General features: G+C 35.7%; 1 non-coding gene across 1 annotated transcript; it reads right to left on the bottom strand.

The window, feature by feature from the left end:
* Positions 1-16,910: 16,910 nt before the first annotated feature.
* TRNAA-UGC (transfer RNA alanine (anticodon UGC)) lies at positions 16,911-16,987 on the bottom strand. The gene has a single exon. It is a non-coding gene; the product is annotated as a tRNA-Ala (tRNA).
* Positions 16,988-24,059: the final 7,072 nt, after the last annotated feature.

The following is a 24,059-nucleotide window of genomic DNA, read 5'->3' as shown; positions in this document are numbered from 1 at the left end:
ATCTCCATGGAGACCTGAGTTACTGCCCCTCCTCCCCACTTCTTGTTTTCAGCTGTGTCTTGTTGCACTGATTGGAGCTGGATAGATGTCCAGAGATCTCTGATCCGGAAGCACTTCAGCTCTGTTTTGTGAAAGGTTCAGTCCCTCCCCCAGCTATGGCCGCCTCCAGCACGAATGAGTCAGCTTTTTTATTTCATTTCTTGCATATCTTAGCCCCTCACAGTCTGTCCCTCTCCTTGTCCTTTCCACTTGGGAGATAAGCTGGTCTTTTCAACCCACCTTGCTCCCTGGTCGCCAGGTAAGTGGCTGTGAGCAGTAGTTTCTGCTCTTTTTCCTTTGTGAAATCCTCTCTGGGCTCTCAGCCTCACCCCCCCTGCCGTTCCTGTAAGCAGAGGAGATTCAGGCACTCCTTACCAGGATTATTGTGGCTTCCTTTTTGCTCCTTGGTTTTTGAGAGCTGTTCTTGCAGTTCAGTGTTGGTTTTTCATGCTGATTTTTTCCTAAATTGATTTGTATTCCAGTTTGGTGTTGAGAGCTGGGCATCTGTGTGTCCGCCTACTCCACTGCCATCTTCAAAAGCCGCTTCCAGCAATTTAAGGAAGCAAGTGAAGTGGGTGCAAATACTCAGCACAAATAGCAAATATGGAGATGGAGGGGAGAGAATTTAGGCTTTTGCTAAGCCTCAATCTACAATGGTTTTTGCCATTTATAGTCCACAACACCAAAAGAAATCAACATGGATACACTGAGGATTTTCAAATAAGCTCATATTTTTAAAATCATGAACAAAAGGTAGAAGAAAGAGCACATGACTGTGGATAAAAACAACTGTCATAGACTTTTAAAGACAGGATCAGAAGGTCTGTACCCTCAAATGAGTCTTGTGAAAAATATAATGAGACTGAAAAAGCTTTTCAAAAATTGAAAGTCAAAGAAGTGACATGTCTTGCTTAGAACTGATTGAAAAACCAAAGGGAAAAAGAGAAAAACCCACAAATCAAATTTAGCTTTTATTTTCTCTGCGAAAAAAATGCTCTTATAATTGGTAAGAATAGAACTAATATTTGCTGGAGGAATCTAAGAGCCTAAGAAAAGGAAGAGATTATAAGAGGACACCTACTGTCTTCAGGTGAATTGTCTCCAAAATGATGTCTGAGAAGACAAAGAACTGAACTGCTCTTGGTGTCATCCTAATTCACTAGTGCTGGTTGTCCTAGACTAGCCAGGAAGACTGGTTCAGTAAGTTAAAGAGGCACCACTTACTGCAGTATAAACAATCAGGTGGTAGATTTAATCCAAAGCACCAAGCAAAAGATACTTACAGAAAAAGAATAAAAGATGAGACAGGCTAAGAAACACGTCTGACCTAGCAGTGATGGCAATTATGGGCGCCTATTGTCAGACCTACAAATTACTGCATGAGTGGTGGTCTTATTTTGTGATCTTGGAGGTAGAATGATGAATAGGGAAATAAACTGACCTCGAGGAGCTTTAGTAGATACTGAGACATACCGAAACTGTAGACCAGAAGAGACCTAGGAAACACCGAAAGCTGTCCATGTTTGGGGAGATTTGAACATGGTAAGAAATGTGGGGCTGATTCCAATAATTCTCTAGGATTGGTGTAAAGGGCTGGTCCTTCTTCACCTAATGGCATCCTTTTAAAGTTTCTCAGTTTTTAGCTCGGTTTAAAAAAATATTTGAAATATATCATTTTAAAAATGTTTATCATTAGGATAAATAGTGCTATAACAAAAACTCTTTAAAAACATTTTTATAAATTTTAATTTATAATATTAATATGAATTCAAGTGTCTCACTCAATATAACTCCCTCACCCCACCCCCTTATCCTCCATTGCCCCCCTCCCCCCTTCCCTTTGGGACTTGCTGTCCTGTTATCTCTATCTGTGTTATATATATATAATTTCACTAATCACTTCACCTTCTCTGATCCCAAGATCCCATCCCCTCATCCCTCTTCCCTCTGACAGTGTCCCTCTGCTCCCTGTGACCCCTCCTCTGCTTCTATTCTGTTCCACAGTTCACTTTATTTATTAGATTCCACATATAAATGAGATTATATGATATTTGTCTTTCTCTGCCTGGCTTATTTCACTTAGCAAAATAATCTCCAAGTCCATCCATGCCATCACAAAAGGTAAGATTTCTCTCTTTTTCATGGCTTCATAGTATTCCAATGAGTATAGCTACCACTGCTTTTTAATCCACTCATCCACTGATGGACACTTGCGCTGTTTCCAGATCTTGGCTATTTGTTATAGCACTATTTATCCTAATGATAAACATTTTTTAAATGGTATATTTCAAATATATTTTTTTAAACCGAGCTAAAAACTGAGAAACTTTAAAAGGATGCCAAGGTAAACAATGCTGCAATAAACAAGGGTGTGTATAACTTCTTTTAAATCAGTGATTTGGTATTTGGATATAGTCCTAAAAGTGGAATAGTTGGGTCAAAAGGCATTTTCATTTTTAATTTTTTCAGGAATCTCCATACTGTTTTACACAGTGGCTTCATAAGTCTGCATTCCCACCAGCAGTGCAAGAGGGTTCCCTGTTCTCCACACCCTCTTCAGCACTTATTGTGTGTGGATTTGTTAATGAGTGCCATTCTGACAGGTGTGAGTTGGTATCTCATTGTGGCTTAAATTTGCATTTCTATGATGATTAATGATGTTGAACATTTTTTTATATGCCTATTGGCCACCTGTATGCCCTCTTTGGAGAAGTGTTTATTCTTTTGCCCATTTTTTAATTGGATTGTTTACTTTCTGGTTTTGAGTTTTACAAGTTTTTTTTAAAATTTTTATAATTTTTTGTTATTAACCCTTTATCAGACATATTGGCGAATATGTTCTCCCATTGTGTGGGTTGTCTTTTAATTTTGTACATGGTGTCTTTTGCTGTGCAAAAGCTTTTTAGTTTTGTATAGTCCCATTTGTTTATTTTGTCCTTTATTTCACTTGCCTATGGAGATAAATCAGCAAAAATATTGCTACAAGAGATATTGGATAGTTTACTCCCAATGTTTTCTTCCAAGATGTTTATAGTTTCATGATTTGCATTTAAGTCTTTTATCCATTTTGAGTTTACTTTTGTGAATCATGAAAGTTGGTGGTCTAGTTTTATTTTTTTGCATGTACCTGTCTAATTTTTCCAACACCATTTATTAAAGAGACTATCTTTATTCCACTGTATGCTCTTACCTCCTTTGTCAAATATCAATTAAACATAAAAGTGTGGGTTGATTTCTGGGTCCTCTGTTTTGTTCCATTGACCTGTATACCTGTTCTTATGACAATACCAAGCTGTTTTGAGTACAGTGGCCTTGTAGTATAACTTGATATCAGGAAGTATAATACCTTCCACTTTATTCTTTATTTTCAAGATTGCTGAGCTTATTTGTGTTCTTTTTTGGTTTCATATAAGTTTTTGGAATATTAGTTCTATATCTTTGAAGTATGCCATTGGTATTTTATTAGGAATTCTATTGAATCTATAGATTGCTTTGGGTAATAAAGCCATTTTAATGATGTTTATTTTTCCTATCCATGAACACGGTATATGCTTAAACTTGTTTGTATCTTTCTTGATTTCTCTTTTCAATACCTTATAATTTTCTGAGTACAAGTCTTTTAACTTCTTGGTTAAATTTATTCCTAGGTACTTTATTTGTTGTTGTTGCAATTGTTTTTTAAGTTTCTCTTTCAGACAGTTTATTGTTGATATATAAAAATGCTACTGATTTCTGAGTATTAATTTCATATCCTACCACCTTGTCAAATTCATTTATCAGGTCTAGTAGTTTTTTGACTGAAACTTTAGGGTTTTTTCATGTCATCAGCAAATAATGATAGTTTTAATTCTTCTTTTCCAATTTGGATGTCTTTTATTTCTTCTTCTTGTCTGATTGCTGAGGCTAGGAATTCCAGAACTATGTTGAATAAGAGTGGTGAAAGGGGATATCCCTGCCTTGTTCCTGATCTCAAAACGATTGCTTTTAATTTTTGTCCATTGAGTATAATGTTAGCTGTGTGTTTGTCATACATGGTCTTTATTATGTTGAGGTATGTTCCCTGTATTTCCCCTTTGCTTAGAGTTTTTATCATAAATGGGTGCTGGCTTTTATCAAATGCTTTTTCTGCATCTATTGATATAATCATGTGACTTTTATCCTTCCTTTTGTTTATGTGATAAATCACATTGATTAGTGTGCAAATATTGTACCAGCCTTGCCTCCCTGGAATACATCCCACTTGATCAAGATGTATCACTTTTTAAATGTATTGCTGGATCAGTTTGCTAATATTATGTTGAAAATTTTAGCATCTAAATTCATCAGAAATATTGGTCTGTAGTTTTCTTTCTTTGTACTGTCTTTACTGGGTTTTGGAATGAAGATAATACCTGACTCATAAAAGGAGCATAAAAATCTTTCCTACTCTCAAATTTTTGGAAATAGCCTGAGGAGAATAGGTGTTAGTTCTTCTTTGAATATTTTTAAAATTTTCATGTGAAGCCATTTAGTCCAGGACTTTTGTTTATTGGGAGTTTTTTTGATAACTGTTTCAATTTTATTTGTTGTAATTGGTCTGTTTAGGTTTTCTGATTGTTCCAGATTGAATCTTGGACAATTATATGTTTCTAGAATTCATCCATTTCACCCAGGTTTTCCAATTGTTTGGCATAGAGATCTTCATTGTATTTTCTTATAATCCTTCACATTTCTTTGATGGTAGTTTTTACTTATTGTCTTTCAATTCAAATGTTATTTATTTGGGGCCTCTCTCTTTTTTTCTTGATGAAAAGTCTGGTTAAAGGTTTGTCAATTTTGCTTACCATTTAAAGAACCAGCTGTTGGTTTCATTGATCTTTGTATTGTATTTTTATCTTCAATGTCATTTATTTTCACTCTGATCTTCATTATTTCCTTTATTTGTTGTTATCTTTCTAGTTCTTTTATATGCAGAGTTAAGTTGTTTTTTGGAGCTTTTTCTTGTTTCTTAAGGTATGCCAGTAATGATATAAACTTTCGTCTCAGGACTGCTTTTGCTGTGTCCCATAAATTTTGAGTTGCTGCACATTCATTTTCATTTGTTTTTAGAAAATATTTTTTTCTTCTTTGTTCTTATTGTTAACCCATTTGTTATTTAATAACATGTTATTTAGCCTGCAACTGTTTGAATGTTTCTCAATTTTTCTGTTGCAGTTGATTTCTAGTTTCATGTCATTGTGATCAGAGAAGATGCTTGATATAATTTCAATCTTCTTAAATTTATTGAGACTTGTTTTGTGTCCTAACATGTGGTCTATCTTAGAGAATGTACCATGAGCACTTAAAAAATATATATTCTGATTTTTTAAATGATTTTTTATTTTTATTTATTTATTTTTTATATATTCTGCTTTTTTGGGGTGAAACATTCTAAAGATATCAACTAAATCCAGTTGATCTAGTGTGTCATTTAAGGCCATTGTTTCTTTGTTAATTTTCTGTCTGGAGGATCTATCTTTTGATATAAGTGGGGTATTGACATTCCCTACTATTATAGTATTGCTGTTGATCTCACCCTTTATGTCCATCAACATCTGCTTTATATATTTATGTGCTCCTATAATAGGTGCATAAATATGTACAATGGTTATATCCTCCTGTTGGATTGCTCCCTTTATCATTATGTAGTGACCTTCTCTATCCCTTACTATAGACCTTGTTTTAAAGTCTATTTTGTGAGATATAAGTATAGCTACACCAGCTTATTTTTCATTTGCATTTGCACAAAATACCTTTTTCATCCCTTCACTTTCAGTCTATGTGTATCTTTTGTTCTGAGGTTTGTCTTTTGTAGACAACATATGTATGTGTCCTGTTTTCTTATCAATGCAGCTACCATACATCTTTTAATTGGAGCATTTAATCTATTTACATTTAAGGCTATTATTGACATGTACTTATTTATTACCATTTTAGTCTTTCACTTTACAATCCTCTTTTTCTCAATTTTCTTTTATTCCTTTACTCTTTTTACAGCAGGCCCCTTAACATTTCTTGCAGTACTGGTTTAGTTGTAATAAATTCTTTGAGTTTTCTTTTTTTGTCTGTAAAGCTTTTTATTTCTCCTTCAATTTTAAATGATATCTTTGCTGGATAAAGAAGTATTGGGTTTTTTTTTTCTCTATTTTTCTGAAGTTTGAAAATGGGAGGCAGTCAGACAGACTCCCGCATGCATCTGACTGGAATCCACCCTGCATGCCCACCAGAGGATGGTGCTCTGCCCATCTGGGGTGTTGCTCTGCTGAAACCAGAGCCATTCTAGTGCCTGAGGCAGAGGCCACAGAGCCATCCTCAGCGCCTGGGCCAACTTTGTTCCAATGGAGCCTTGGCTGCTGGAGGGGAAGAGAGAGACAGAGAGGAAGGAGAGGAGGAGGGGTGGAGAAGCAGATGGGCACTTCTCCTGTGTGCTCTGGCTGGGAATCAAACCTGGGACTCCTGCATGCCAGGCCGACGCTCTACCACTGAGCTTGGTTTTAGGTTCTTGTTTTCATCACTTAGAATATTTTTTGCCAATTCTTTCTGTTCTCAAGTGTTTCTGTTGAGAAATCAGATGCCATCCTTATGGGAGCTCCTCTGTTGGTAATTAACTGCTTTTCTCTCGCTGCTTTTAGTATTTTTTCTTTATCTCTTAACTTTGGCACTTTAATTATGATGTGTCTTGGTGTAGGCCTCCTTCAGTTCCTCTTTAATGGGACTCTGTCTCTTCTTCTTGAAGTTGTGTGAATTTTCCCTTCATTAATTTAGGAAAATTTTTTGTTATGATTTCTTCAAAAAGGTTCTCTATATTTGTTTCTTCTCTTCTTTTTTAGGAACACCTATGATGTGAACGTTGTTTCTCTTCATGTTGTCACAGAGCTTTCTTAGAGTTTCCTCAGTCTTTTTGTGCTTCTTTTATTTTTTTGCTGCTCTGCTTCCATGCTTTTATTTTTCTTGTCCTCTAAATCACTGATTCAATTTTCTTTTTTATCCAGCCTGCTATTGATTCCTTCTAATGCCATCTTTATTTCTGATATTGTATTTGTCATTTATGACTGGTTCTTTCTTATGATTTTAGTATTCTTTTTGATGCTTGCTATCTCTTTATTTTGTAACCCACTGAGGGCTACCTGTCTGCAGCTACTGCAATTTTTTGCCATTTGTGCCTGCACTTTCTGTGCCTGGATACTGTGGGATGGGCCAACCTTTGTATAAGGATCAGCTTTCTCTTGCTTAGAGATGACAGGAGCTTCATAAAATCTCAAATGTTTGTAATATTTTTCTCTATTATTCAGCTCTTTTTTTCTTCTTGCAGCTGCCTGGTCTTCCCACAGAGTCTTCTATAGTAAGACTGTAGTCTGGACTCAGATTGGCCTCACCCAACCAACCCCTCTACAGGTTGTATGCTTGGTGGGTTAGGGCAGCTGAGGTTGTAAATACCATGTTAGTGAGACCCTCTACTTCAGGGGTTTCTTGGTCAGGAGCTTACTACAGGGGTTATGGCCCCTACACTAGAACTTAATTCCTCGGCCACTGCTGGATACTCAAATTTTGTTTCTCCCCATCTAGATGAGCAGCAGGTTCAGACCTATTGTGACTGACAGTCCCCTTTGCAGAAGTTCTTTCAGCTGGTGAGACCCTGGTCTAAGGGTGGATGATTGAGAAAGTTCTCTCCTGGGGCTGACTCTGCCCCCCCCCCCAAAGTTGACTAAGCCTCCCAACCAGATACAACAATAGAGTCACAGGGACCCACACATTAAATGTCCATTCTCCAAGCCTCTCTCCCTTCTCTCTGTTGAATTTAGCCCTGCAGGGCAGGATATCCAGTGCACAGCCTGGCTGTCTGTGAAGCTCCACCCTACCCAATGCACATGAACAGTTGTGTCAGTGCTAATCACAGAGAGTGGAACTCACCTCAGCAAGGCCAGGTTTGAGGAGCCTTTCCTTAGGATACCACCCTAGCAAGGGTTGTTAGATCCTGAACTGATGCTTTCCACAGCTGGCCCCCTGTATGTGCCATTCCTGGGCTTCCCTGGCAAGAACCCAGGACTGACTAGTTGGAGACACTGCCTGGGATTGCCCCTCAGCAATCTTCTTAAAGCTATAAGAAATTCAGAGTTTGTGGCTGCCTCTGCTGAGTTTAGGTGCACATGGAAATACCAAGTTGCTCTCCCAGGATGGCTTTTACCCACTCTGGGCTTGGGGCAATGTCTACTTAAAAGGCCATATTTCCCTGAGTCCCACCTCTGGCAGCCTCTATCTGCTGGCTGCTTGTTGGGCTCAGCAGCTGAAAAAACCTCTGCTGGAGTCTAGTGCAGGCATGGCCAACAGTTTTTGCCTTTGGGCCAGATTAGAAAGAAAACTTTTTTCACGGACTGGATAAAATATTAAAATAAAAAAATGTTAAATACAAAAATGATTCATTTAAGTAAACAAAATTTTATTATGTAATTTGTTTATGAATAAATGTGAGTGAACAAAATTTTAATATACAGTATTATTTTAATAAAAATATAATTACATACCATATAAATATTTAAACTGTATCACAATCAATCAAAACAATATTTAATTAATAGAATGATCTTGAAGGGGTTATATTGCAAATAAAACAATTATTTTGTTTTACAAACAGCCTGGATACATTTTTAGTTATCAACTGCAGCTATTGTCTATGCTACAATGCCACTTGATTCAGCACATTTGACCACAAAAATAACAAATTGTTTGACCTTGGGTGCGCACTGGCAAACTCCACCTAAAAAAATGTGAATTTCACATTGCCGCTAAATGTCAAACAGTTCATATCGAGTACAGATAATACAAAAGTTGTAAATCTTTATAACGGAATTTTTTAAAAAAATAAAAATGTATCGCGAATCCATTTGACTAATTATTGGAAGTTAACCCTACATTAGTCACACACAGAATTTTTTTCTGTGTATCACTACCTTCTTAAATATTTTGATTTCCAATAATCAAAGATGCTTCTGCTTCTGAGTAGCTGAGATATTAAAGTAGTGGAGAATATTAAAAATTTAATCATGGGCTGCATAAACTTATTATGTGGGCCAGATGTGGCCCATGGGCCAAATGTTGGTCATGCCTGCTCTAGCGCCTGCATCAATTCAGGGATTAGGAATGGTGATGGGTGTTGCTCCACCCCTCAGCCCCAGGTGTCAGTCTGTCCAGATTTTTTTCACAGACTTCAGCAGGATGTGGCCCCAGGAGCCCTTTGGGTTGGGCCTCTGAAACCTAGAGGTATGGTCTGTTTGCTTTCAGGACAGTTTCTACTGAGTCTTTCATGAAGTGGGAGCACCAATAGAGTCAGGAGCTTATGCGGTATGGTCTGGTCTAAACACCAGAAAACTGAGTCACTGATATGCCCCCTGCTTTCTGGCCTCTCAGAATGACCCATCACCATGACTGGGGTAGGAGAGACTCCCAAAGCTTTTCCCCAGGCTGATGCTGCACAAGGGGGATGTTCTTCCCAAGAAAGATGGTGACTGAAGTATTGGAGAATGACTCACCAAAGTGGTTTTGGTGGCCGTCCCCCACAGTGTCTCTCCCTGGGTCTCTAACTTTACACTTTCCTCATGCAACTACAGTCCTCTCAGTTTTCCCTCCACCAAGGCCTGGGTATTGGCTGTAAATGAGATTTTCTGTGTGGGCCTTTTAAGATAGAGTGTCCATCTCAGAAAGCTCAGTCTCTTTCTCACAGACAGAAACCCTGCTCTTTTTACCACCAAATGTTGTCTGGGTGCTGCTTCTAGGCTCTGGGGCTTTAGGCTGGGGCTCTAGGTTAGGGGCTGAGCTCCCACACCTCTCAGGACAACTGTCCCCACAGTGAGAGTCCCTCCGGACACTCAGCCATTGCTTGATAATGGGAGTGGGGCAGACCTTTCTGCATCTCTGCCCTTCCTGCCATTTTCAGTGTGGCTTCTTCTGTGATCCTTGGTTATAGAGACCTCTTCCTTTAGTCCAGTGTTTCCCAACCTTTTTTGTGCCATGCCCCACCTTAACCTTTCTAAAATTTTTATGTCCCCCCCTATGTAACATACATAATTTTTAACATTAAAAAATTGATTTGTTCACTTAATAAACATAAATGATAAGTTCTAGGAAGAAATCACTATGAAATTGTTAACAAAACACAGTAAGTAAAATTTCAAAACATATAATGAAAAACAGAAATTTAAATTCCAAATAATTTTAATACAGGTTTTTCTATATTAATTTATTATTTTAATTTAGTGTGATCCTTGCGCTTGATGCTTGCTGCACAGAGATTTTATATTAGGTTCCAATTTGGTTAGCTTTAGTCTCAAGTCTCCACGTTGTGTTATATCCAGCCGATTTCTTTTTTTTTTTTACCAGTAAATCATTTACAGCACTAAATCCACATTCAGCTAAAAATGAAGATGGAAACAGTAGCAATAGTTTTCTTGCACATTTGGTTGAATTTGAGTATTTAATTTCTGTTTCCTCACAAAGCCATGCCATCGCTCCTTTGATATTAAATAAAGCTTTAACTGACTCATCATTTTGCAATTCTGCAAGTTCTTCTTGATATTGCATATTTGATATATCAGACAAATCCACTAACATTGGCTGCATCATCCATGTTGAGAAATCAATTTGTTTTAAATCAGAAAATCTTTCTTTTAAATCAGCCGATAGAATATTCAAATGATTGACAATAACAAGTAAAGCAGTATCAATTACTTCGCATTTTTGGAGCCAATGAAACTGTTTAAAGTTTTTGTTGTTAATATGTTTCTGACATAACTCAATATTGGTAATGAAACCAAATATCTTTGCTTTTGCATCGACAAGAGTTTTATTTGTTCCTTGAAGTTGCTTATTTAATATATTTAGTTTTTCAAAGATATCGGCTAAATAACTCACAAATGCTTTACCATCTATTGTTAACACATAATTCATTTCAGGTTTGTCGCTTAAAAAATCACTAAGAGTATCAAACAGTTCCATAAATCTTTTCAAACAGTTTCCTTTAGATAGCCATCTTACTTCAGTATGAAGTAAAAGCCTCATATGGTCTTCATTTTGTTCTTCACAAAATAGCTTGAAAAGATGCTCACATTTGGCACTAGCTTTAATAGCATTAACACACTTTATTACTGTATGTAATACTTCATTCAGAACAGGCGAGATGTTTTTAGCTACCAAGTTTTCCCTATGAATAACACAATGCACAAGAATCATTTCTGGATTTGCATCTTTCATCAATTTTAAGCAGCCATTTTTCTTGCTCATCATATTGGGAGCACCATCTGCAGCACAAGATGTTATATTTTTTATTGGTATATCATTGACATCTAAGTAGTTTTAATTTTATTATATATATCTTTGGAGGTAGTGGTGCTTTCTAATCTTTTACAGAACATTTCTTCAGCAAAATGTCCTTTATCAATATATCTTATGTAAGTTATCAATACTGCCTCACTGTCTCTCAAAGTTGATTCATCCATTTGCAAGGAGAATTTTCTGTTTTCAGCTTTTCAATAAGTTGTTTTTCAATATCCTCACTCATTTCGTCTATTCTTCTGCTAACAGAATTGTTACTGAGTGGCATAGCTTTTATATCTTTGTCATCTTTTTCAAGAACCGTTTTAAGAAATGCTGATATTGATGGTTTTATTAAATTCTCTCCTATAGTGTGATTTTCTCCAGTTTTAGTGATGAATAAAGAAATTTGATAACTAGCCTCAAGAACACGATTATTAGTTGAAGTATGAGCAGTAAATAGAGACTTTAATGTTGTTCTTTTTTCAAAAATTTTCTTTAAATTTTAAAGTAACTCAAATCTGAATTAATGTGAGCACTATGTTTTGCCTTCAAATGCGCCTCAAGACAACCTCGTTTCATTGATTTGTTGGTCAAGCATTGCTGGCATAGAAGACAAAAAGGAATCTGCTCATCGTGAACAGCGGGTATGAACCCAAATTTTAAATATTCCTCCGAATATTGACGAGTTTTTTTCTTGCTTGCACCACTCATTTTACTATGGGCTATAAGAAATAAAAATAAGATCAATTAAAAACTAATATTAAAATATGTGTTAAAATATATTCAATGTGACATAGAGTAAACATATACTAAAAATTCATATTTATTGAAATGTATATAACATATTTACTGCACTACCACCACAAATCAAAAGGTATCTATATTTTTTCCACTTGACAAAATTTTCTGGAAAGTTATGCTTCTAAAATTAAAATTGTCATGCATGCACTATTATAGCCTCAATAATATTTATAAAATATTAGTGCTTTCTAGCCCCGATGCAAGAAGTACTTAATAAAGAGTTTAATATTGATAAAAATAAAATAAAATACTTACCAATTATATCTATACAATATATATATGTATATTTATTAAATCAACGAGCTTTTACAACAGTTTTGACTGACACTTATTTCAAATTAACACCAACTGAATGATGTGAAACACTACAGAAGTTGCGATGGGCCAATTAGGTGAGAATAACTGTGTTGTTTAGCGAGTTTTTAAAATGTCTGGGGTTCCCCGCGGCAGACAGCACGCTCCGCGGTGAACCCAGGATGAAGTTTACTTGACGACGCCAATCACCCAGTTGATATTTTGGTCTCGTCAAATGAAATTATACTTAATAATTATTTACCACAATTATTTAAGAATTGTAATTTTTGTTAAATTTGGCACCGATATCTAGCATTGCATTTAAATGGCCTGAGGTGAAAGAGTTAAAGTCGTGTCGAGTCCATTTTTAAACTGCCCCCCTTAACTATCAAATTGCCCCCCTGTGGGGCATGGGCCCCACATTGGGAAACACTGCTTTAGTCCATGGTTGGTTTTTTAAGATGATTGTTCTGAAATTAAAGTGTAATTCCATTTGGTCCTGGGAGGTGGCAGTTGGAATGTCTTCCTACTCTGTCACCATCTTGGACTCTCCTCCCCATAAGAAAAACTCTTTAAAATGTTTTACAGTGTAAAAGATCTGAAAAATGACTTTCTATGGCTCAAAGTTAGGCATATTTACTCTGAAGACCGTATTAAAAAAAACCCCATTAACATTATTGAAAATAATTCAATGATCCTGTTGAATAAAGACATCAGAAGTGATGACTTGCTTTCAGAGAGCCCTGTGATGTGGATTCCTGGGTTATCATAATGAGATAATATACATTAACAACTACTTGAAAGACATGCTCTGATTTCTCTAGCTCTTACATTCTTTATCTACACAATGAGGAACATAGAACATGTTCTCTCCCATTGTCTCATCCTTCTTCCCAGTACCATAGTGTTCAGAGTCACCCTTTCCTCTGAACAGAAAGAGGAGCAAAGCTTCTTTTCATTTTGTGTCTTTGAGATTTGGCACCATTCCTCCTTTAGCAAGGTTTCTCTTTCACTTCTGCTGTCAAAATGGTTTAGGTCAAGAGTGCACAGAGATCACCTGTTCCAGCTTCACTGCATTTCAGGTTTTCTATGTTTCTTTTAATTCTCCAGCTATTGTGGCTCTTATAATTTCCAAATCTTGCAGAAAGACTCCTTGTTCTCTGCTTTCCACATCTTTATCTTTTTGGCAAGCACCATCGGCACCTGAGAAGACTCCCCTTTCCTCATCACCCATCCCTTTACCTCTCACTGATTTCTTACATAGATCAGATATAAACTAACATATATATAACATCACTTTATTTTTTGTGGGGAGACACCCCATCTTAGAGAATATATCAGGCACTTGTCTCCACATGCCTGTTCAGGGCCCAATTTAATCTATCAGAATATAGAGACTTAGTTAATTTTGTGTTATATTAGTCCAGTAATAGCATAATGTAATGTAGTGGTAAGTTAATTTTAGAGGAAGAATTTATTTTTTATTTTTTTTGGATTTTTATTTTATTTTATTTTTTATTAATAAATTTTTATTAATTTTAATGGGGTGACATCAATAAATCAGGGTACATATATTAAAAAAAAACATGTTCAGGTTATCTTGTCATTCAATTATGTTGCATCCCATCACCCAAAGTCAGATTGTCCTCCGTTACCTTATATCTAGTTTTTTGTGCCCCTCCCCCTTCCCCTCTTCCTCCTTCCCTCCTCCCCCCCTGTAACCACCACACTCTTGTCCATGTCTCTTAGTCTCATTTTTATGTCCCATCAATGTATGGAATCATGCAGTTCTTGTTTTTTTCTGATTTACTTATTTCACTCCGTATAATGTTATCAAGATCCCACCATTTTGTTGTAAATGATCTGATGTCATCATTCCTTATGGCTGAGTAGTATTCCATAGTGTATATGTGCCACATCTTCTTTATCCAGTCTTCTACTGAAGGGCTTATTAGTTGTTTCCATGTCTTGGCCACTGTGAACAACGCTGCAATGAACATGGGGCTACATGTGTCTTTACGTATCAATGTTTCTGAGTTTTGGGAGTATATACCCAGTAGAGGGATTGCTGGGTCAAAAGGTAGTTCTATTTTCAGTTTTTTGAGGAACCACCATACTTTCTTCCATAATGATTGTACTACTTTACATTCCCACCAACAGTGTATGAGGGTTCCTTTTTCTCCACAACCTCTCCAACATTTGCTATTACCTGTCTTGTTGAGAATAGCTAATCTAACAGGTGTGAGGTGGTATCTCATTGTAGTTTTGACTTGTATTTCTCTAATAACTAATAAAGATGAGCATCTTTTTATATATCTGTTGGCCATTTGTATTTCTTCCTAGGAAAAGTGTCTGTCCATGTCCTCTTCCCATTTTTTTTTATTGGATTGTTTGTTGTTGAGTTTTATGAGTTCTTTGTATATTTTGGATATTAGACCCTTATCTGAGCTGCTGTTTGAAAATATCATTTTCCATTTAGTTGGCTGTCTGTTTATTTTGGTGTCAGTTTCTCTTGCTGAGGAAAAACTTCTTAGTCTGATGTAGTCCCATTAATTTATCTTTGCCTTCACTTCTCTTGCCTTTGGAGTCAAATTTAAAAAATGCTCTTTAAAACCCAGGTCCATGAGTTTAGTACCTATGTCTTCTTCTATGTACTTTATGGTTCCATGTCTTATATTTAGGTCTTTGATCCATTTTAAATTAATTTTAGTAAAAGGGGACAAACTGTAGTCAAGTTTCATTTTTTTGCATGTGGCCTTCCAGTTTTCCCAACACCATTTGTTGAAGAGGCTTTCTTTTCTCCATTGTGTGTTGTTGGCCCCTTTATCAAAAATTATTTGACCATATATATGTGGTTTTATTTCTGGATTTTCTATTCTGTTCCATTGGTCTGAGTGTCTATTTTTCTGCCAATACCATGCTGTTTTGATTGTCATGGCCGTATAATATAGTTTGAAGTCAGGTATTGTAATGCCACCAGCTTCATTCTTTTTCCTTAGGATTGTTTTGGCTATTTAAGGTTTTTTATAGTTTCATATAAACTTGATGATTTTTTGTTCTATTTCTTTAAAAAATGTCATTGGACTTTTGATGGGAATTGCATTAAATTTGTATATTGCTTTGGGTAATATGGCCATTTTGATTATATTTATTCTTCCTATCCAAGAACAAGGAATATTTATCCATCTCATTGTATCTTTTTCGATTTCTCTTAACAATGCTTTGTAGTTTTTGTTATATATGTCCTTTACATTATTTGTTATGTTTATTCTTAGGTATTTTATTTTTTTTTTGTTGCAACCGTAAAGGGTATTATGTTTTTGATTTGTTTTCTAATATTTCATTGTTGGCATATAGAAAGACTATGGACTTTTTATGTTAATTTTGTATCCTGCGACCTTACTGTATTGGTTTTTTGTTTCTAGTAATCTTTTTGTAGAGTCTTTGGGGTTTTTGATGTATACGATCATATCATCTGCAAAAAGTGATACTTCTACCTCTTCTTTTCCTATTGATATATGGATGCCTTTTATTTCTTTCTCTTGTCTCATTGCTCTAGCCAGAACTTCTCACACCACATTAAATAAGAGTGGAATGAGTGGACAACCCTGTCTTGTTCCTGATTTAAGGGAGAAATTCCTCAGTTTTTTGCCATTTTATATGATGTTGGCTGATGGCTTATCATATATGGCCTTTATCATGTTGAGACACTTTCCTTCTATAACCATTTTGTTGAGTGTCTTAAACATAAAGTTGTGTTGTATTTTATCGAATGCCTTTTCTGCATCTATTGATAAGATCATGTGGTTTTTGTTCTTTGTTTTGTTGAAATGGTGTATTATGTTAACTGTTTTATATATGTTGAACCATTCTTGAGATTCTGGGATGAATCCCACTTAATCATGATGTATTATTTTTTTAGTATGTTGTTATATTCGATTTGTTAGTATTTTGTTTAGTATTTTAGCATCTGTATTCATTAGAAATATTGGTCTGTAGTTTCCTTTTATTGTGCTGTCCTTGCCAAGTTTTGGTATGAGGGTTATGTTGGCTTCATAAAATGTGTTTGGAAGTATTGCTTCTTCTTCAATTTTTTGGAAGACTTTGAATAGAATAGAAACAAAGTCTTTTTTTTTTTTTTTTTTTGTATTTTTCCAAAGCTGGAAACGGGGAGAGACAGTCAGACAGACTCCCGCATGCGCCCGACCGGGATCCACCTGGCACACCCACCAGGGGCGATGCTCTGCCCACCAGGGGGCGATGCTCTGCCCCTCTGGGGCGTCGCTCTGCCACGACCAGAGCCACTCTAGTGCCTGGGGCAGAGGCCAAGGATCCATCCCCAGCACCCGGGCCATCTTTGCTCCAATGGAGCCTTGGCTGCAGGAGGGGAAGAGAGAGACAGAGAGGAAAAGGGGGTGGGGGTGGAGAAGCAAATGGGCGCTTCTCCTATGTGCCCTGGCCGGGAATCGAACCCGGGTCCCCCCGAACGCAAGGCCGACGCTCTACCACTGAGCCAACTGGCCAGGGCACAAAGTCTTCTTTGAATGTTTGATAGAATTCACTAGTATAACCATCTGGGCCTGGACTTTTATTTTTGGGGAGGTTTTTAATAGTTTTTTCTGTTTCCTCCCTGCTAATTGGTCTATTTAGGCTTTCTGCTTCTTTATGACTCAGTCTAGGAAGGTTGTATTGTTATAGGAATTGATCCATTTCTTCTAGATTGTTGAATTTAGTGGCGTATAGTTTTTTTGTAGTATTCTACAATAATTCTTTGTATAACAATGATGTCTGTGGTGATTTCTCCTCTTTCGTTTTGGATTTTGTTTATATGAGTCCTTTCTCTTTTTTCCTTGGTGAGTCTTGCCAAGGGTTTGTCAATTTTGTTGATCTTTTCAAAGAACCAGCTCCTTGTTTTATTAATGTTTTCTATAGTTTTTCTGTTCTCTATTTCATTTATTTTTGCTCTGATTTTTATTATTTCCTTTCTTTGGCTGGTTTTGGGTTTTCTTTGTTCTTCTTTTTCCAGTTCCTTAAGGTGTGAAGTTAAGTGGTTTACTTGGGCTCTTTCTTGTTTGTTTATATAGGCCTGAAGTGATGTGAACTTCTCTCTTATTACTATTTTGCTGCATCCCAGAGATTCTGATATGTCGTATTGTCATTTTCATTTGTCTGTATATATCTTTTGATCTTTGTGCTTATTTCTTCTTTCACCCATTCATTTTTTAAAGTATGTTGTTTAGTTTCCACATTTTTGTGGTTTTTTCCCCCTCTTTTTTGCAGTTGAATTCTAGTTTCAAGGCTTTATGATCAGAAAATATGCTTGGTACAATTTCGATTTTTCTGAATTTGCTGATGTTGTTTTTGTGGGTCAACATATGGTCAATTCTTGAGAATGATACATGTACACTGGAGAAAAATGTATACTGTGTTGCTTTGGAATGAAATGTCCTGTAGATGTCTGTCATATCCAGGTTCTCTATGGTTTCATTTAAGGCCAATATATCTTTTTTGATTTTCTGTTTGGATGACCAATCTAGAGCCATCAGCAGTGTATTGAGGTCTCCAAGTATGATTGTATTTTTGTCAGATTTTGTTTTAAGGTCAATAAGTCGTTGTCTTATATATCTTGGTGCTCCTTGGTTTGTTGCATATATATTAAGAATTGTTATGTCTTCTTGATTCAGTGTCCCCTTAGTCATTATAAAATGAATATTTTTGTCTCTGAGTGCTTTTGCTGTCTTGTAGTGAAGTATTGCTACAGCTGCTTGTTTTGGAACTTATTTGCTTGGAATATTGTTTTCCAGCCTTTCACTTTGAATTTGTTTTTATCCTTGTTGCTTAGATGTGTTTCTTGTAGGCAGCATACAGTTGGATTTTATTTTTAATCCATTCTGCCTTTTTATTAGTGAGTTTAATTCATTTACATTTAGTGTAATTATTGACATTTGTGGGCTCCCTATTGCCGTTTTATAAATTGCTTTCTGTTAGTTTTGTATCTTGTTTGATTCTTCTCTTTTATTTTTCTATCCTTTGTTTTTGTTTGTTTGTATTCCATACTTCTTTCATCTGTTGCTACTTTTTTTAAATCATGTGCTTCTGTGGTGGTTTATTCAAGGGTGGTTACCATTAAGTAATGAAAAGGGTACCTACCATATTCATTGTAGTACACTATCTTATGGGTGTTTCTGCACTCCATCATCCTTTGCTAGTGTTAATTTCTGTCCTCTCCCCCTTTTTTTGTTTTTGTTGTCACAGTTTTAATTTGGGTTTTATTGTATTCTTGGTGGAGATTTTACTTGTGGGTTTATTTTTTTTGTTCTTTGTATCTGGTTGGAAAACCCCCTTTCGTATTTCCTGGAGTGAGGGTTTTCTGATGATAATTTTTTTTTATCTTTTCTGTATTTGTGAATATTTTTATTTCTTCTTCATATTTGAAGGATAGCTTTGATGGGTATAGTATTCTTAGCTGAAAGTTTCTCTCTTTCAGTACTTTAAATATTGGGGTCCACTCTCTTCTATCTTGTAGAGTTTCTGCTGAGAAATCAGATGATAATTTAATAGGCCTTCCTTTATGTGTTGTATTCTTCTTTTACCTGGCTGCCTTGAGAATTTTTTTTTTGTCATTGGTTTGTGCCAATTTCATTATGATGTGTCTTGGTGTAGGTTTGTTGGGGTTAAGATAACTTGGTGTGCTGTTTGCTTCTTGAATTTGAGGTTTTAGTTCTTTTCACATGCTTTGGGAGTTCTTGTCTATTATTTGTTTGAATATATTCTCTCTTTTTTTAAAAAATAATTTTATTTTTTTAATGGGGCGACATCAATAAATCAGGATACATATATTCAAAGATAACAAGTCCAGGTTATCTTGTCATTCAATTATGTTGCATACCCATCACCCAAAGTCAGATTGTCCTCTGTCACCTTCTATCTAGTTTTCGTTGTGTCTCTCCTCCTCCCCCTTTCCCTCTCCCTTTCCCCCTCCCCCCTGTAACCACCACACTCTTATCAATGTCTCTTAGTTTCACTTTTATGTCCCACCTATGTATAATATAATGCAGTTCCTGGTTTTTTTCTGATTTACTTATTTCGCTTCATATCATGTTATCAAGATCCCACCATTTTGCTGTAAATGATCCAATGTCATCATTTCTTATTGCTGAGTAGTATTCCATAGTATATATGTGCCACATCTTCTTTATCCAGTCATCTATTGATGGGCTTTTTGGTTGTTTCCATGTCCTGGCCACTGTGAACAATGCTGCAACAAACATGGGTTGCATGTGTATTTACGTATCAATGTTTCTGAGTTTTGGGGTATATACCCAGTAGAGGGATTGCTGGGTCAAAAGGTAGTTCTATTTTCAGTTTTTTGAGGAACCACCATACTTTCTTCCATAATGGATGTACTACTTTACATTCCCACCAACAGTGTATGAGGGTTCCTTTTTCTCCACAGCCTCTCCAACATTTGCTATTACCTGTCTTGTTAATAATAGCTAATCAAACAGGTGTGAGGTGGTATCTCATTGCAGTTTTGATTTGCATTTCTCTAATAGCTAAAGAACATGAGCATCTTTTCATATATCTGTTGGCCATTTGTATTATTTCCTGGGAGAAGTGTCTATTCATATCCTCTTCCCATTTTTTTATTGGATTGTTTGTTTGTTTGTTGTTGAGTTTTATGAGTTCTTTGTATATTTTGGATATTAGGCCCTTATCTGAGCTGTTGTTTGAAAATATTATTTTCCATTTAGTTGGCTTTCTGTTTATTTTGTTATCAGTTTCTCTTGCTGAGCAAAAACTTCTTAGTCTGATGTAGTCCCATTCATTAATTTTTGCTTCCCCTTCTCTTGCCTTAGGAGTCAAATTCATAAAATGCGCTTTAAAACCCAGGTCCATGAGTTTAGTACCTATATCTTCTTCCATGTACATTATTGTTTCAGGTCTTATGTTTAGATCTTTGATCCATTTTGAGTTAATTTTAGTATAGGGAGACAAACTGTAGTCCAGTTTCATTTTTTTACATGTGGCTTTCCAGTTTTCCCAGCACCATTTATTGAAGAGGCTTTCTTTTCTTCATTGTGTGTTGTTGGCCTCTTTATCAAAAATTATTTGACCATATATATGTGGTTTTATTTCAGGGTTTTCTATTCTGTTCCATTGGTCTGAGTGTCTATTTTTCTGCCAATACCATGCTGCTTTGATTGTCGTGGTTGTATAATATAGTTTGAAGTCAGGTATTGTAATGCCACAATTTCATTATTTTTCTTTAGGATTGCTTTGGCTATTCGGTTTTTTTTTTTATAGTTCCATATAAATTTGATGATTTTTTGCTCTATTTCTTTAAAAAATGTTATTGGAATTTTGATGCGAATTGCATTAAATTTGTATATTGCTGTGGGTAATATAGCCATCTTGATTATATTTATTCTTCCTAACCGAGAACAAGGTATATTCTTCCATCTCATTATATCTTTTTCGATTTCCCTTAACAATGGTTTATAGTTTTCATTATATAAGTTTTTTACATTCTTTGTTATGTGTATTCCTAAGTATTTTATTTTTTTTTTGTTGCAATCGTAACGGAGATTATTCTTTTGAGCTCGTTCTCAATTGTTTCATTGTTGGCATATAGAAAGGCTATTGACTTCTGTATGTTAATTTTGTATCCTGCGACCTTACTGTATTGGCTTATTGTTTCTAGTAGTCTTTTTGTAGATTCTTTAGAGTTTTTGATGTATAGAATCATATCATCTGCAAAAAGTGATACCTTTACTTCTTTTCCGATATGGATGCCTTTTATTTCTTTGTCTTCTCTGATTGCTCTGGCTAGAACCTCTAGCACCACATTAAATAAGAGTGGAGAGAGTGGACAACCCTGTCTTGTTCCTGATTGAAGGGGAAATCCTTCAGTTTAGTGCCATTTAATGTGATGTTAGCTGATGGTTTATCATATATGGCCTTTATCATGTTGAGATATTTTTCTTCTATGCCCATTTTGTTGAGAGCCTTAAACATAAAATTGTGTTGTATTTTATCGAAAGCCTTCTCCACGTCTATTGAAAAGATCATGTGGTTTTTGTTCTTTGTTTTGTTGATATGGTGTATTACACTAACCGTTTTATGCATCTTGAACCATTCTTGAGATTCTGGGATGAATCCCACTTTATCATGATGTATTATTTTTTTAATATGTTGTTGTATTCGATTTGCTAGTATTTTGTTTAGTATTTTAGCATCTGTATTCATTAGAGATATTGGTCTGTAGTTTTCTTTTTTTGTGCCATCCTTGCCTGGTTTTGGTATGAGGGTTATGTTGGCCTCATAAAATGTGTTTGGAAGTATTGCTTCTTCTTCAATTTTTTGGAAGACTTTGAGTAGAATAGGAACCAAGTCTTCTTTGAATGTTTGATAAAATTCGCTGGTATAGCCGTCAGGGCCTGGACTTTTATTTTTGGGGAGGTTTTTAATGGTTTTTTCTATTTCTTCTGTATTAATAGGTCTGTTTAGGCTTTCTGCTTCTTCTTGACTCAGTCTAGGAAGGTTGTATTGTTCTAGCAATTTATCCATTTCTTCTAGGTTGTTGAATTTAGTGGCATAAAGTTGTTCATAATATTCTTTTTTTTAAAAATTTTTTTCTTTTTTAAAAAATTTTATTTATTCATTTTAGAGAGGAGAGAGAGAGAGAGCGAGAGAGAGAGAGAGAGAGGAGAGAGTCAGGGAGAGGAGCTGGAAGCATCAACTCTTATATGTGCCTTGACCAGGCAAGCTTAGAGTTTTGAACCAGTGACCTCAGCACTTCCAGGTCGACACCCCATTCACTGTGCCACCACAGGTCATCATAATCTACAATAATTCTTTGTATATCTATGGTGTCCATGGTGGTTTCTCCTCTTTCATTTTGGATTTTGTTTATATGAGTTCTTTCTCTTTTTTCCTTGGTATGTCTTGCCAAGGGTTTGTCAATTTTGTTGATCTTTTCAAAGAACCAGCTCCTTGTTCTATTAATTTTTTCTATAGTTTTTCTGTTCTCTATTTCATTTATTTCTGCTCTGATTTTCATTATCTCCTTTCTTTGGCTGGTTTTGGGTTGTTTTTGTTCTTCTTTTTCTAGTTCCTTAAGTTGTGAAGTTAAGTGGTTCACTTGGGCTCTCTCTTGTTTGTTCATATATGCCTGAAGTGATATGAACTTCCCTCTTATCACTGCTTTTGCTGCATCCCATAGATTCTGATATGTCATATTGTCATTTTCATTAGTCTGTATATATCTTTTGATCTCTGCACTTATTTCTTCTTTGACCCATTCATTTTTTAAAAGTATTTTGTTTAGTTTTTACATTTTTGTGGGATTTTTTCCCTCTTTTTTGCAGTTGAATTCTAGTTTCAATGCTTTATGATCAGAAAATATGCTTGGTACAACTTCGATTTTTCTGAATTTGCTGATGTTGTTTTTGTGGCCCAACATATGGTCAATTATTGAGAATGATCCTTGTGCACTGGAGAAAAATGTATACTCAGTCACTTTGGGATCAAATGTCCTGTAGATTTCTATCATATTCAGGTGCTCTAGTGTTTTGTTTAAGGCCACTATGTCTTTGTTGATTCTCTGTTTAGATGACTGACTTAGAGCCGTCAGCGGTGTATTGAGGTCTTCAAGTATGATTGTATTTTTGTCAGTTTTTGTTTTAAGGTCAAGAAGTAGCTGTCTTATATATTTTGGTGCTCCTTGGTTTGGTGCATATATATTAAGAATTGTTATGTCTTCTTGATTCAGTGTCCCCTTAGCCATTATGAAATGGCCATTTTTTGTCTCTGAGTACTTTTGCTGTCTTGTAGTCAGCATTATTAGATATGAGTATTGCTACACCTGCTTTTTTTTTTGGATGTTATTTGCTTGGAGTATTGTTTTTCAGCCTTTCACTTTGAATTTGTTTTTATCCTTGTTTCTTAGATGAGTTTCCTGTAGGCAGCATAGAATTGAATTTTTTTTAATCTATTCTGCTACTCTGTGCCTTTTTATTGGTGAGTTTAATCCATTTACATTTAGTGTAATTATTGACACTTGTCAGTTTTCTATTGCCATTTTATATCTTGCTTTCTGTTAGTTTTGTGTCTTGTTTTATCCTTCTCTTTCGTTTTTCTATCTTTTGTTTTTATTTGGTTGTATTCCATACATCTTTCCTCTATTGCTATCTTTTTTATCACATGTGCTTCTGTGGTTGTTTTTTCAATCGTGGTTACCTTTAAGTAATGAAAAGGGTTCCTACCCTGTTCATTGTAGCAAACTATTTTGTGAGTACTTTTGCACTCCATCATCCTTTGCTACTGTTAATCCTCATCTTCTCCCCCCCCTTTCTTTTTGTTGTTGTCACAGTTTAAATTTGGTTTTATTGTGTTCTTCTTGGAGCTTTTACTTGTGGCTCTGTTTTTTTTTTTGTTCTTTGTATCTGATTGGTGAACCCCCTTTAGTAATTCCTGGTGTGGGGGTTTTCTGATGATAAATTTCCTCTTCTTTTCTGTATCTGAATGTTTTTATTTCTCCTTCATATTTGAAGGATAGCTTTGATGGGTATAGTATTCGTGGCTGAAAGTTCCTCTCT

The sequence above is a fragment of the Saccopteryx bilineata genome, chromosome 4, assembly GCF_036850765.1.
Source record: "Saccopteryx bilineata isolate mSacBil1 chromosome 4, mSacBil1_pri_phased_curated, whole genome shotgun sequence".
In the NCBI taxonomy this organism is placed as follows: Eukaryota; Metazoa; Chordata; class Mammalia; order Chiroptera; family Emballonuridae; genus Saccopteryx; species Saccopteryx bilineata.
Note: the sequence above shows the minus strand (reverse complement) of the source record. Positions and strands in the feature narration are given on the sequence as shown.